The sequence below is a fragment of the Lolium rigidum genome, chromosome 1 (assembly GCF_022539505.1).
Source record: "Lolium rigidum isolate FL_2022 chromosome 1, APGP_CSIRO_Lrig_0.1, whole genome shotgun sequence".
NCBI classification, from domain to species: domain Eukaryota; kingdom Viridiplantae; phylum Streptophyta; class Magnoliopsida; order Poales; family Poaceae; genus Lolium; species Lolium rigidum.
The window spans coordinates 37,711,533-37,727,336 of NC_061508.1; positions in this window are offsets into that span (position 1 = coordinate 37,711,533).

Sequence of the window (15,804 nt, forward strand, 5' to 3'; positions counted from 1 at the left end):
GATGAGAATCCCAAAAGGATCATATGCTTGAAGCTTTGCCATCCATTTGATGATAATGGAAATGTGAAGATGTGCATCGATGGAGCTTTCCCATCATGGTGTATGGGGGAGCATTTGTGAGTCTTCACGAAGCAACAATGATCAAGTGAGGCATTCCGGCTTTAGTGGAGGTTGAAGAGTTACCATCAAGATCAAGCGGGATGCACAAAGCAAATGTATGGCCTTGCTAGGTTTTCCTTTTACCGGTCTCAAGGTGGTTGTTAGGAGACCGGGTTATAGGATAGATAGCCGCACTATCAAGAGGGGCTTTCGGTTGGGTAACTTGATCATATCGTCTTGGGGAGCACAATCCTTTGCATAATTTGCATATCCCTATTCTTCTTGCTTCTTGTTGTTTCTCTGTTTGAGATTCTTGAGCTTGTTGCTAGCTTTACAACAAGCCCAAGTTCATCGAAAACGGAATCCGTATGCATCTTCTATTGTGTTTTCGAGTTTGGAGGTTTTGCCGGTGTCTCTTTTATAGATAGGTCAAAACATTCATCTTGTGGTTTTTACTCCGTGGGTGGACAATGATGTTTCTATGCATAAAGTTGTAGGGCTTGTTGTTCTGATTCCAACAAGCCCAAGATCATCGAAATCGGAGTCGGACGCAAAAGTTATCACTGTTTTTGTAAACATGTGTTCCTGTTGGCGAGGCTCCTGGTCGACCGGCCGCCCCACCGGCCCACCCGACACCACACCCGGCGGCGCTGACTGTCTCACCGGCTGGCCCGGTACAGGCCGGCTCCCACACTGGTGCACACCGGACGCTCTCCAGTAAGCAATCGCCGCTCGCCCGGTTTCTGTTAGGCTGGCCCGACGCCACGCCCGGCGTGCCGACTCTCCCACCAGGCTGCCTGGCACCACGGCCGGCGTGCCGGCCCTCCCGCCAAGATGCCCGAAAACTCTCAGATTTGTCCCAAACGGTCATATTTCTTTTGGCTACAAAAGGGGCCTGTTTCCCAACAGTTTTTTTAGGGTTCTTGAGCATGTTTTTGACCACCATTGTTGAACCTCTTGAGCTTGGCTCCTCTTCCTTCCCTCCTATGATTCTTGCAGATTCTTGGGGGATTTGAAAGAGGTGATCTAGATCTACAACATCCTCCAATCCATTCCTCCTCTAAGTGAGGGGAACTCTTGGGATCTAGATTTTGGAGTCATTAGTTGATTTCCTCCATTGTTCCTCCTCTCTAATTTCATCCTAGCATTTGTTGCTTTGGTGGAATTTGAGTGTGAAGGATTTGAACACCTTTGGTGTTCTTTTTGCATCATTGCATAGTGTTGAGCTCTCCACCATGATTTGTTTGAGTGAGAGACCGTGAGCTTGTTACTCTTGGAGGGTGACCTCCTAGTTGGCTTGGTTGGTGTTCCGGTGACTCCTTCATGGAAGATTGTGAAGAGGCCCGGGCTTCTCCTTCGTGGAGCTTGTGAAGTGGTTTTGGAGCTTGCCATCTCCGGAGTGGAGGAAAAGCTAGCAATAAGGAAAGGGCTATTCCTTCGTGGGATAGGCTCGAAGAAGAAGGCGAGTGACGTGGGCACTACCCTTCGGGTAACCCACATTACCCTATCCTGTATTGACTAATTGGAGGCCCATGAAGACACATGAAGGCGAGATGGGCCACTAGGATGGCGCACCAGAAGGTTCCTTGACGGGCAAGACAAGGAAGCGATCAAACACGGAAAGATCGGATCTAAAATTACTGTAAACTTAGTCGTACTCGGTGAGACCTCTTGAGACCTGGCCTCCTATATAAAGGCCAGGAGAGGGGCTGCCGAGGGACAGAATCAATCTTAGCAATCTTAGCCAGAAGAAGCTTAGAGCTAGGTCACCTTAGCAATAGCCATCTCGACGAGATCTCAGCCGAACTATTCGGCACCCCATTGTAACCCATTATCATCATAATCAAGAACAGACGAGCGGGACGTAAGGGTTTTACCTCATCGAGGTCCCCGAACCTGGGTAAATCGCTCTCCCCGCTTGTCTGTGAACCGATGTCTCGTGTCAGCTTGCAGGATTCCATCAACCCTAAGCCCCTATCGGAGGGCATTGGCGAGGAGTACCCTCGACAGCGAGCCTTCATGGCGTTGAGAAATCCTTCATGGTATCCTTACCTCTCCAAACGTGACGTACCTTCTTGCGAAGGAAGGGAACATGGGAATACATCTGCACAAGGCAAGTCATCGGCAGTACCAGTCACGTCCGCGGCGTTCTTACTCGAATCACCGACACCAGCAGAGTCAACAGATCCGATCCGCTACGGGTCCTTCAAGTTCGTGCCGCGCCGCGAAGTACTTCACCCAAACCCTATGGCATCATCTCAGGACATGGAGGCTGTTTTCGGCGGCGTCCACTTCGTCATCGACTCCGGAGGTTTCCTTCGCCTCCCTAAGACCGGCGCGTCCAACTCAAAGGCCGCACCTCCGGAGGGTGCCCATTCAGCGACAACTCTAAAAATTTCACCCAGAAGCATACAAGGGAGCGACCAAGGGAATCTCGACGCCACGGCTGTACAAAGGAAGAGACGAAGAAGCTCACATCGTGAGGAGGAAGGCAGAACAGCAGTTCATCCTCGACGGATCGAGCAAAGATGCTACGACACATCGGCAATCAGGGGCCGCACCCGTTCTCCGTATCTTTCGGCTACAGAGCAACTCGAGGCGCCATGTTACCTCCACTTATACTTTGATCCAAAGGATGGTCGGGAGAAGTCCAGTCATTTGTTGAGGAACTGCCGACACTTCCTAGAGATTCGACAGTTCTGTGATGACCTTAGAGCCGAAGCTATGTCAAGAGTTCGAATGATGGAGGAGAAGGCAAGGTCCTATGACCACTTGACAGAACCATATGTACCAGAACCATACGAGCCTATGGAAAAATATGATTATAAACCAGCCGAAGTATTCCCAGCACTACGTGGACAAATAAGCATGATCCATAAAACCAGCTTTTCGAAGAGAGAAGTCAAGAAGTTCTCCCGAGAAGTAAAATATGCGGAAGTCGCCATGGTCGATACGCCGGATTTCATCGACCGGTCGGAACAAAGCATCACCTTCAGCGAGGCGAGATCACCCGAAAGCTGTCCCAAGGCCCGGTCACGCGGCCCTTGTCCTTGAAGCACAGATTGGAGGGTACAGTATGGGCAAAGTATTCATGGACGGAGGAAGCGGCTTGAACCTGCTATTCGCCAGTACAATGAGAGCAATGGGTTTAACAGTCGACATGCTAAAAGAATCTGACACAGGGTTCCACGGCATTATACCGACCCGACCCGCTTACTCGCTAGGCAAAACGTCATTGGACGTAGTCTTCGGCACGCCCAGTAATTTCAGGAGAGAAAAGATCGAGTTCGAGGTAGTCGATTGGGAATCTCAGTACCATGCCATCCTCGGCAGACCTGCGTTTGCTAAATTCATGGCCGTGCCTCATTATGCATACCTGAAACTGAAGATGCCAGGCAACAACGGGACCCCAATAACCGTTCACGGTAGCTTCTCTCGATCAGACAACTGCGACAGGGAATTCCAGAAGATCGCCTCGAAGTTTGGGCCAGAGAAGAACTCAACGCGATCGATACCGTCACAGACCACACGCAACCACCAGCCGACAATCGAAACGTAAGATCCGATGAGTTTGATGCTGCAAAGGAAACCAAGAAGCTGCAGGTGCATCCCACTGATCCGAAGAAGACGGTCAATACTTCGGCTGACCTTACTGACGCATAGGAAAGCGCGCTCATCGAGTTCCTCCGTGAGCGCTGGGAGATATTTGCATGGGAACCATCCGACATGCCAGGTATCCCCGGGGAACTCGCCGAGCACCGATGACCCACAAGTATAGGGGATCACAACGGTCTTCGAGGGAAGTATTACCCAATTTATTGATTCGACACAAGGGGAGACAAAGAACACTTGAAAGCCTTAACAGCTGAGTTGTCAATTCAGCTCGCACTGGAAACAGACTTGCTCGCAAGAGTTTATCGAGTAGTAACAGCTTTATAGCAAGATAGCAGTAGTGAAGTAACAATGAAGAAAGTAACAAAGACAAGCAGTAGTGATTTTAGTAAACAAGCAGGATTAAAATACCGTAGGCACGGGGACGGATGACGGGCGTTGCATGGATGAGAGAAACTCATGTAACAATCATAGCAGGGCATTTGCAGATAATAATAAAACGGTGTCCAAGTACTAATCAATCAATAGGCATGTGTTCCAATTATAGTCGTACGTGCTCGCAATGAGAAACTTGCACAACATCTTTTGTCCTACCAGCTGGTGGCAGCCGGGCCTCAAGGGAAACTACTCGGATATTAAGGTACTCCTTTTAATAGAGTACCGGAGCAAAGCATTAACACTCCGTGAACACATGTGATCCTCACATCGCTACCATTCCCTCCGGTTGTCCCGATTTCGTCACTTCGGGGCCATTGGTTCCGGACAGACGACATGTGTATACAACTTGCGAGTAAGACCATAAACAATGAATATCATGATGAAATAATAACATGTTCAGATCTGAGATCATGGCACTCGGGCCCTAGTGACAAGCATTAAGCATAACAAGTTGCAACAATATCATAAAAGTAACATCTACTGGACACTAGGCACTATGCCCTAACAATCTTATGCTATTACATGACCAATCTCATCCAATCCCTACCATCCCCTTCGGCCTACAGCGGGGGAATTACTCACACATGGATGGGGGAAACTGGCTGGTTGATGGAGAGGCGTTGGCGGTGATGGCGGTGATGATTTCCTCCAATTCCCCGTCCCGGCGGAGTGCCAGAACGGAGACTTCTGGCTCCCGCGACGGAGTTTCGCGATGTGGCGGCGTTCTGGAGGGTTTCTGGTGACTTCCACTTCTCCCCGTGCGTTTTTAGGTCGAGGCGAATAAGTAGTCCGAAGGAGGGCGTCGGAGGCCGGCCGAGGGGGCCACACCATAGGGCCGCGCGGGCCCCCCTAGGCCGCGCCGCCTTATGGTGTGGGGCCCTCGGGCCTCCACTTGAATTGTCCTTCTGGCTCCGTCGCATTCTCGGGAAAATAGGCCCTTTCGTCAAAATCCCGAGGTTTTTCCCGAAAGTTGGATTTCTGCACAAAAACGAGACACCGTAACAGCTTCGCTGAAAACAGCGTTAGTCCGCGTTAGTTGCATCCAAAATACACAAATTAGAGGCAAAACAATAGCAAAAGTGTTCGGGAAAGTAGATACGTTTTGGACGTATCAACTCCCCCAAGCTTAGCTTATTGCTTGTCCTCAAGCAATTCGAGTTAACAACCGAGCGATAAAAGAACTTTCACGAACACATTTGCTCATATGATGTATATATTCTCATGATATGGCTAATACTTGAGCAGTTCATAATAAGGTACATGCAAATAAGATCATCTAACAGCTATGTCAATCATGAAGAGGTACCAACAATTAATAATAATATCATGAATCATGTATATAAGCAGGATTGCAATGTTCATAAGAGAGTATGATAAAGTGGTATCTCGCTTGCCTGTACTTGATCGGCAAAACATAAATGCCCAGGCACCTCTGGAGTTCATAGAAAGACTAGAAGTAGTGATTGTCAAAGATAAAAGCATCAAAGTTATACCACAATCAATCATATTTTGAGACAAGCATATTACACTAAGAATGACAGTTGTGCTCTCAAGAAAGTGCTCAAAGAAAGGATGGAGACACAACATAAAAGTAAAAGATTGACCCTTCGCAGAGGGAAGCAGGGATTAACATGCGCTAGAGCTTTTCATTTGTAAAGTAGGAATAAAATTATTTTGAGAGGTGTTTGTTGTTGTCAACGAATGGTAATGGGTACACTAACTACCTCGCCAACCGGACTTTCAAGAGCGGCTCCCATGAATTATTTGCATTTTTATGTGGCACTCCTTCCAACCTTTCTTACACAAACCATGGCTAACCGAATCCTCGGGTGCCTGCCAACAATCACATACCCTGAAGGAGTACCTTTTTAGTTTAGTTTTATTATGATGATGACACTCCCCCCAACCTTTGCTTACACAAGCCATGGCTAACCGAATCCTTCGGGTGCCGTCCAACAATCACAAACCATGGAGGAGTGTCTATTTAAATTAATTAATTCGGGACTCGGGAATCCCATTGCCAGCTCTTTTTGCAAAATTATTGGATAAGCGGATGTGCCACTAGTCCATATGAGAGTCCGTCAAAAGTAAATGACAAGGTTGAAAGCTAAACACCACATACTTCCTCATGAGCTATGAAACATTAACACAAATTAAGAAGCATTTTGAAGGTTTTAAAGGTAGCGCATGAGAATTTACTTGGAATGGTTTGAAATGCCATGCATAGGTATTTATGGTGGACACTCGGAATAACTTGGTTTTCATGTGTTTGGAGGCATGAGCAGCGTTCCCGCTCAGTACAAGTGAAGGCTAGCAAAAGACTAGGGAGCGACAAATCAAGAGAGCAATGAATCGTCATAATCATGCTTGCGGCAAAATAAATTAACCGAGGCATAAAAGTGATACAAGAACTCGAAGCAATGTAAATCATTGAGGCTTAATTGACTTTTGTTCAGTCATATGCATGCGTGAGCATGTGCCAAGTCGATATAAATGAATTATTCAGAGGAGGATACCACAATGCCATACTTACTTATGAATAAAACAATGCAAGCAAACATCCATGACATGCTACTCATATTAATAAATTGGAGCTAAACATGAGAGATCATGAACTACTAGACTTTCTTAAATGACATATACCTCACATGAACCAACTAAGCATGCTCACATGGATGAGTATATGTACAAAAATGAAAACAAATAGAGTTCATACCAGCCTCTCACAACAATCAGATTGTCGTAGATCGTCATTATTGCTTTTTCACTTGTGTAGCTTGGATAATATAGAGTGAAAACCACGCTCCAGCCACCGAAGACCATTGAACTCATGATGAACTTTACAAACCAAAGAAGAACAGCAAATTTTTTTGGTGTTTTCGAATTTGAGAACAAGAACAAAAGGAAACAAGCAAATAAAGCAAAATCTTTTTGGGTTTTCTTATAGCAAACTAGCAATAGCAAATAAAGCGAAACAAATGCAAGAAACCAAGATAAACAAATGGTGAAGAGAAACAACAGAAATATTTTTGGTCTTTTTTGTGTATTGGGAAAGAAACAAAGTGAAAGCAAGAAATAGCAAACTAAAAGAAACACAGAAAAGCGAGATGGCGTAAATCTGCCAAAACCCGACAAGAAGCATGTAAATCGATTTTTACAAAAAATCTTACGTTGCTCAGCTCGAAAAGTGTTCAACTAATGAAAGTTAGATAACAACCTGAGGAACCTGCACAAAAATTGGCAACTCAAAATAACGTTCTGGCTGTGCGCACGAATTTTTACTAGTAACAGTCCAGTAATCTGTTTTCAGACAGCACTTCCCCAAATATCATCTCCCTCTCATTAGAAAACCACTCAAACAAACTAAACAAGTATATACAAGTATCCAGCAACCATAATATGCAAAGAATGAGTGATGCCGGTATACCTCCCCCCAAGCTTAGGCTTTTAACTCTTCTTGATCACATTATATCACTCTTCTCTCTTGACCCTTAAAAACTTCTGCCACACCAAACTTCTCAACAACTCATTAGAGGGTTAGTGCACCATAAAAATTAACATGTTCAGAGGTGACACAATCATTCTTAACACTTCTGGACATTGCATAAAGCTACTGGACATTAATGGATCAAAGAAATTCATCCAACATAGCAAAAGAGGCAATGCGAAATAAAAGGCAGAATCTGTCAAAACAGAACAGTCCATAAAGATGGATTTTATTAGGGCACCAGACTTGCTCAAATGAAAATGCCCAAATTGAATGAAAGTTGCGTACATATCTGAGGATCACTCACGTAAATTGGCTTAATTTTCTGAGTTACCTACAGAGAATTAGACCCAGATTCGTGACAGCAAGAAATCTGTTTCTGTGCAGAAATCCAAATCTAGCATCAACCTTCTATTAGAGACTTTACTTGGCACAATAATGCAATAAAGTAAAGATACAAATGTATTGCTACAGTAAGTAAAACAAGTGGAGGAAGAAAGAGATGTTGTTTAGTTCCTCTATGCATATAAAAAGTATTTGTTAACAAGGTTGATCAAGTCTTGCCACCAAATAAATTTTACATAGCATATGAAGAAATAAACCTCAAATCAATCATGTTACCTTGAATTGTATTGATATGGATCCAATCACAAGAGTTTGATATTATTCTTTAGGCTCATATATTGGACAATCGATAGTTCCAACTTTGATAGTTCTCACATTAGAAATAGTATTAACTCCATATGCTTTTTCAATCCTCTTGGGGAAATAGACGGTGTGCTCCCTATCATCAACATTGAAAGTAACCTTTCCTTTATTGCAATCAATAACAGCCCCTGCGGTGTTAAGAAAAGGTCTCCCAAGAATAATAGACATATTATCATCTTCAGCATTTCCAACACAACAAAATCAGTTAATATCAAGCAGCTTATTAGTAACTTGAACAGAACATCCTCACATATACCAACAGGAATAGCAAGTAGATTTATCAGCCATTTGCAAAGATATATCAGTAGGTATCAACTTATCTAAGTAAAGTCTCTTATAAAGAGAAAAAGGCATAACACTAACACCGGCTCCCAAGTCACATAGAGCAGTTTTAACATAATTATTCTTAATAGAACAAGGAATAGTAGGTATACCTGGGTCACCCAACTTCTTTGGAACTTTGCCATTAAAAGAGTAATTAGCAAGTATAGTGGAAATCTCCTCATTGGGAATTTTCCTTTTGTTAGTAACAATATCTTTCATATACTTTGAATAAGGAGGCAATTTAATAGCATCAGTCAAAGGGATTTGCAAGAATAAAGGTTTCATCCAATCACAAAATTTATTATAGTGTTCTTCTTCCTTTGATTTTAGTTTCTTAGCAGGAAAAGGCATTTGCTTTTGCACCCAAGGTTCTCTTTCATTACCATGTTTCTCAGCAATAAAATCTTCTTTAGTATACTTTTTATTTTTAGCATGCTTTTCAGTGTTCCTCTTCAACCTCTTCTTTATCGTGAGTATCATTCTTATCATTATCTTTATCATGTTCATTACCACTTTCAGCTTCAAGCATCGAAATGGAAATACTATTAGGATCATTAACAGTGTTCGGAGGATTCTACAACATTTTTATGTTTCTTCTTCTTTTTCTTAGAAGGAGCTCTAGGTTCAATGCGTTGAGAATCTTGTTCAATTCTTTTGGGATGTCCTTCAGGATATAGAGGATCCTGGGTAGAGACACCACCTCTAGTTGTTACTTCATAAGCATGTTTTTCTTTAGAATTATTTCCTAGCAAGTCATTTTGCACTTTAGTGAGTTGATCAATTTGAGTTTGAACCATATGAAAATGTTTAACAAGCATCTTAACATCATTGGAGGTTCTCTCCACAATATCATGCAATTCACTAATAGCTCGAGAATTTTCCATTAGATGATTCTCTACTCTCATATTAAAATTTTCTTGTTTAACAATATAATTATCAAACTCATCTAAGCATTGCGCAGGGGTTTTGAATACGGAATATCTTCTCTAGTAAAGCGTTGAAGGGAATTTACCTCAATCATGGATGAAGGGGGAATTATCTCACATATATCTTCTATGGGAGGTAGATTCTTCACATCTTCGTATTTAATACCTTTCTCCTTGAGAGACTTCTTGGCTTCCCTCATATCTTCATCATTCAATTTAATTAAACCCCTCTTCTTCACTATTGGCGTTGGAGTTGGTTCGTGTGTAGTCCAATCATCATAATTCCGGCCTATTTTAGCCAATAATTCTTCAGCTTCGTCCGGAGTTCTTTTCCCGAAAACACAACCAAGACAACTATCCAGGTATGCCCTAGACTCAATGGTTAGTCCACTATAAAATATATCAAGTAAATCATGCTTTTCCAAATCATGGTCAGCAGAGCTCTAATAAGAGAGCAAAATCTCGCCCAAGCCTCGTGCAATTTCTCTTCATCTCCTTGATCAAAATTATAAACTCTCTCGCAAAGCAAGCATGTTGAGCACTAGCAGGAAAGTATTTTCGGAAGAAAACATTAAGCAATTCTTTTGGACTTTTAATAGAACTAGGTGGCAAACTATTATACCAAGTTTTAGCGTCATCCTTTAATGAGAATGGAAAGATTTTAGCAACAAAGTAAGTACGCTTCTTAACATCATCGTAAAACAAGCTACTCAAAGTAGATAACTCAACCATGTGTTCAACAAAGACTTTCTTTTTCAAGTACCACAAAAAGGTGTTTTCTCAACAATAGCTATATGAGATAGATCAAGAGAAAAATCATAATCTTTATCCCTAATGTTTATAGGAGATGTGGCAAATTTAGGATCAGAGACAGCTTTATATCTAACGGTATGTTCTGCAAGCAACTTTTTAATTTTTCTTGCATCAGTAGTAGCATGGCATTTTTCAATAAAATCATCATCAAGTTCCACATAATCTTCATCAAGATCATCACTAGAGTATTCAAGTTCGGGTGAATTAACAGTGTAGTAACATCAGAGTTTCAAGTATTTTCAATTTGTCTAGACCTAGCAATTGTAGCATCTAGAAAAGTTCCCAATGAACCACTATCATCAAGCACAGCAGAAATATTATCAGTATTATGAGAGTTTTTAGATTCAGCAGAAGTACCAAGCATTTGAAGCTTGTGGTGGTGAAACAAGTTTATCAATCACAGTATGGTGAATCAAGAGCAGCAGAGGTACTCGTAGTTGTACCTTTTCTTGTAGTGGATGGTAATATGGCGACCTTAGTATCGCGAGGTTTACCCATAATGGAGAATTTGCAGCGAACAATATCAATCCAAGTGAACTTCCAAATAAAGTTATGCTCCCGGCAACGGCGCCGTAAAATAGTCTTGATGACCCACAAGTATAGGGGATCGCAATGGCCTTCGAGGGAAGTATTACCCAATTTATTGATTCGACACAAGGGGAGACAAAGAACACTTGAAAGCCTTAACAATGGAGTTGTCAATTCAGCCGCACTGGAAACAGACTTGCTCGCAAGAGTTTATCAAGTAGTAACAGCTTTATAGCAAGAGCAGTAGTGAAGTAACAACGAAGCAAAGTAACAAAGACAAGCAGTAGTGATTTTAGTAAACAAGCAGGATTAAAATACCGTAGGCACGGGGACGGATGACGGGCGTTGCATGGATGAGAGAAACTCATGTAACAATCATAGCAGGGCATTTGCGAGATAATAATAAAACGGTGTCCAAGTACTAATCAATCAATAGGCATGTGTTCCAATTATAGTCGTACGTGCTCGCAATGAGAAACTTGCACAACATCTTTTGTCCTACCAGCCGGTGGCAGCCGGGCCTCAAGGGAAACTATCGGATATTAAGGTACTCCTTTTAATAGAGTACCGGAGCAAAGCATTAACACTCCGTGAACACATGTGATCCTCACATCGCTACCATTCCCTCCGGTTGTCCCGATTTCGTCACTCGGGGCCATTGGTTCCGGACAACGACATGTGTATACAACTTGCAGGTAAGACCATAAACAATGAATATCATGATGAAATAATAACATGTTCAGATATGAGATCATGGCACTCGGCCCTAGTGACAAGCATTAAGCATAACAAGTTGCAACAATATCATAAAAGTAACATCTACTGGACACTAGGCACTATGCCCTAACAATCTTATGCTATTACATGACCAATCTCATCCAATCCCTACCATCCCCTTCGGCCTACAGCTGGGGAATTACTCACACATGGATGGGGGAAACATGGCTGGTTGATGGAGAGGCGTTGGCGGTGATGGCGGTGATGATTTCCTCCAATTCCCCGTCCCGGCGGAGTGCCAGAACGGAGACTTCTGGCTCCCGCGACGGAGTTTCGCGATGTGGCGGCGTTCTGGAGGGTTTCTGGTGACTTCCACTTCTCCCCGTGCGTTTCTAGGTCGAGGCGAATAAGTAGTCCGAAGGAGGGCGTCGGAGGCCGGCCGAGGGGGCCACACCATAGGGCCGCGCGGGCCCCCCCTAGGCCGCGCCGCCTTATGGTGTGGGGCCCTCGGGCCTCCACTTGAATTGTCCTGTCCGGCTCCGTCGCATTCCGGGAAAATAGGCCCTTTCATCAAAATCCCGAGGTTTTTCCCGAAAGTTGGATTTCTGCACAAAAACGAGACACTGTAACAGCTTCGCTGAAAACAGCGTTAGTCCGCGTTAGTTGCATCCAAAATACACAAATTAGAGGCAAAACAATAGCAAAAGTGTTCGGGAAAGTAGATACGTTTTGGTCGTATCAAGCACGCCCTAAATGTTGACCCGACAGCCAAACCGGTGCAGCAATCAATGCGACGATTCTCTGAACCGAAGAGAAGAGCAATTGGCGAAGAAGTTAATCGGCTCCACAAGGCAGGATTTATTCGGGAGCTTAAGGAATCTGAGTGGGTGGCCAATCCCATCATGGTGCTAAAGAAGGACACAACCGCCCTCCGCATGTGCATCGATTACACCGGCCTTAACAAGCACTGCCCGAAAGATCATTTCCCATTGCCTCGAATAGACCAGATAGTCGACTCCACGGCCGGGTGCGACCGTCTCTCTTTCCTCGACGCATACTCTGGGTACAATCAGATCAAGCTGAAGAAGGAAGACCAGGAGCTAACCGCGTTCATCACCCCGCACGGCGTTTTCTGTTACAACGTCATGACCTTCGGGTTGAAAAATGCAGGAGCCACCTACCAACGCTGCATGCAAGCTTGCCTTGCGGAGCAGATTGGAAGAAATATTGAAGTTTACATCGACGACATCGTGGTGAAAACGAAGCACGCAGCCACACTCATCGATGACTTACGGAAACCTTCGACAATCCGGACGAGATACAAAATCAAGTTGAATCCCAAAAATGCTTCTTCGGAGTACCGGGAGGACAAGTACATGGGTACTTCATATCAGCCAGAGGAATCGAAGCCAATCCCTTAAAGATCAAAGCTATTCTTGATATGGAGCCACCAAAGAATCTGCACCAAGTGCAGCAGTTGGCGAGCCGGCTAGCAACCACTCAGCAGGTTCATTGCAAAGCTAGGGGAGAAAGCTTTGCCCTTCTACAACCTGATGAAAAAATCGGAAAAATTCGAGTGGACAAAGGAGGCACAGGAATCCTTCGACAACTTGAAGAAAATCTTATCGACCTCCCCAGTGCTCGTGACTCCGCGCGAGAAGGAGATGTTGCTCATGTACATAGCTGCAACAGCACAAGTCTTCGACAGCCGTCCTAGTCGTCGAACGAGAGGAAGCAGGGAGAGTTCATGGTGTGCAGAGGCCCGTTTATTACCTCAGCGAAGTGCTCACTCCTGCAAGGCAGAGGTATCCCCATCACCGAAGCTGGCATATGCAGTATGGCGGTCGGCTCGCAAGTTGCGGCACTACTTCACGGAGCACCCGATTAAAGTTGTAAGCGAAGCACCCCTGAAGAGCATAATGACCAATCCGGAAGCCACGGGTCGAGTATCCCAATGGGCTATTGAACTAGCACCACATGACATAACTTACGTTAATCGAACGACGATAAAATCCCAAATCCTCCCAGACTTCGTGGCAGATTGGATCCAATCACGTACGCCAGCAGCATCCGATATGTCGGGATCATGGATAATGTACTTCGACGGGGCAAAACGGAGTACGGGTGCAGGAGCATGAGTGGTGCTGGTATCACCGCAGGGAGATAATATGAAGTATATACTGCGTATGAATTTCTCTCTGCCGACAAACAATGAAGCAGAATACGAAGCGCTGTTGCACGGAATGAAAATGGCAAAGGCGTGTGGTGCTACTCGTCTGGAGATCTACGGAGACTCAAACTTGGTGGTGCAGCAGTCGATGAACCTATGCGACGCACTCAGCGACAACATGATCGCCTATCAGCGGCTGTATCAGAATATGGAAGCTAAATTCGAGGGATGCGAGCTCAAACACATCGGCAGAGCCAGTAATGAGGAAGCCGACACTTTGGCAAACATCGGATCCACATGCTCCCCCATCCCAGACGGAGTGTTTTACGAAGTGATCACTCAACGATCGATAAAAGAAAAACGTCGGCACCTCCAAAGTCATCGGCTGATGAATCAGAGGCAAGCTCAAAGCAAACTCCTTCGGCTGAAGAATCTCCAACTCCTCCTGCCGAACAAGTCCTCCTCCTCGAGCCATTATGGACCAAACCGTTCCTAGCGTATCTAACAAAGCAAGAGCTGCCAGAGGACTCTGTGGAAGCTAGGCGAATCGTCAGACGCTCAAAGGCCTTCACCGTGATAAATGGTGAGCTTTACAAGCGTAGCATCTCGTGGATCTTCCAAAGGTGCATCGCCATTGACGATGGAAAAGCACCGTTGCGCGAGATACACGAAGGAACTTGCGGACATCACGCAGGGAGCAGTGGCCCTTGTGGCAAAAGCCTTTAGGGCAGGATTTTACCGGCCAACGGCAGCTGTCGGATGCTAGGGATCTAGTCATGAAGTGCGATCCCCGCCAACGTTTTTCACCAAAACCACACGCTCCCGCAACGGACCTAATGACAATACCCTTGGCATGGCCTTTCGCTCAATGGGGACTCGATCAAGTTGGGCCGCTGCCAAGATCATCACCCGGAGGACACACGTACTTGTTGGTTGCAGTCGACAAATTCACTAAGTGGATTGATGTCTACGGGTGCTTCTATTCTTGTAGACAGTGTTGGGCCTCCAAGAGCAGAGGTTTGTAGAACAGCAGCAAGTTTCCCTTAAGTGGATCACCCAAGGTTTATCGAACTCAGGGAGGAAGAGGTCAAAGATATCCCTCTCATGCAACCCTGCAACCACAAAGCAAGAAGTCTCTTGTGTCCCCAACACACCTAATAGGTGCACTAGTTCGGCGAAGAGATAGTGAAATACAGGTGGTATAAATAAGCAAGTAGCAACGGCACCGTAAAAATTGCTTTGCCCGAGACAAGAAACAAGCAGCGAAGTAACGCAGCAAGTAGTAACGCTAATCAAACAAGAAACAAGCAGCGATAGCAGTATTTAGGAACAAGGCCTAGGGATCATACTTTCACTAGTGGACACTCTCAACATTGATCACATAACAGAATAGATAAATGCATACTCTACACTCTCTTGTTGGATGATGAACACCATTGCGTAGGATTACACGAACCCTCAATGCCGGAGTTAACAAGCTCCACAATTCAATGTTCATATTTAAATAACCTTAGAGTGTAAGATAGATCAACACAACTAAACCAAGTACTAACATAGCATGCACACTCGTCACCTTCACACTATGTAGGAGGAATAGATCACATCAATACCATCATAGCAATAGTTAACTTCATAATCTACAAGAGATCATAATCATAGCCTACGCCAAGTACTAACACGGATGCACACACTCGTCACCATTACACCGTGCAGGAGGAATAAACTACTTTAATAACATCACTAGAGTAGCACACGGATAAATTGTGATACAAAACACATTGCAATCATAAAGAGATATAAATAAGCACTTCACTATGCCATTCATAACGAGTGAATAAGTATTCCGTGAAATATAGCCTAAGAGACCCACACGGTGCACACACTGTCACCTTTACACACGTGGGACAAGGAGTCTCCGGAGATCACATAAGTAAAACCCACTTGACTAGCATAATGACATCTAGATTACAAGCATCATCCGT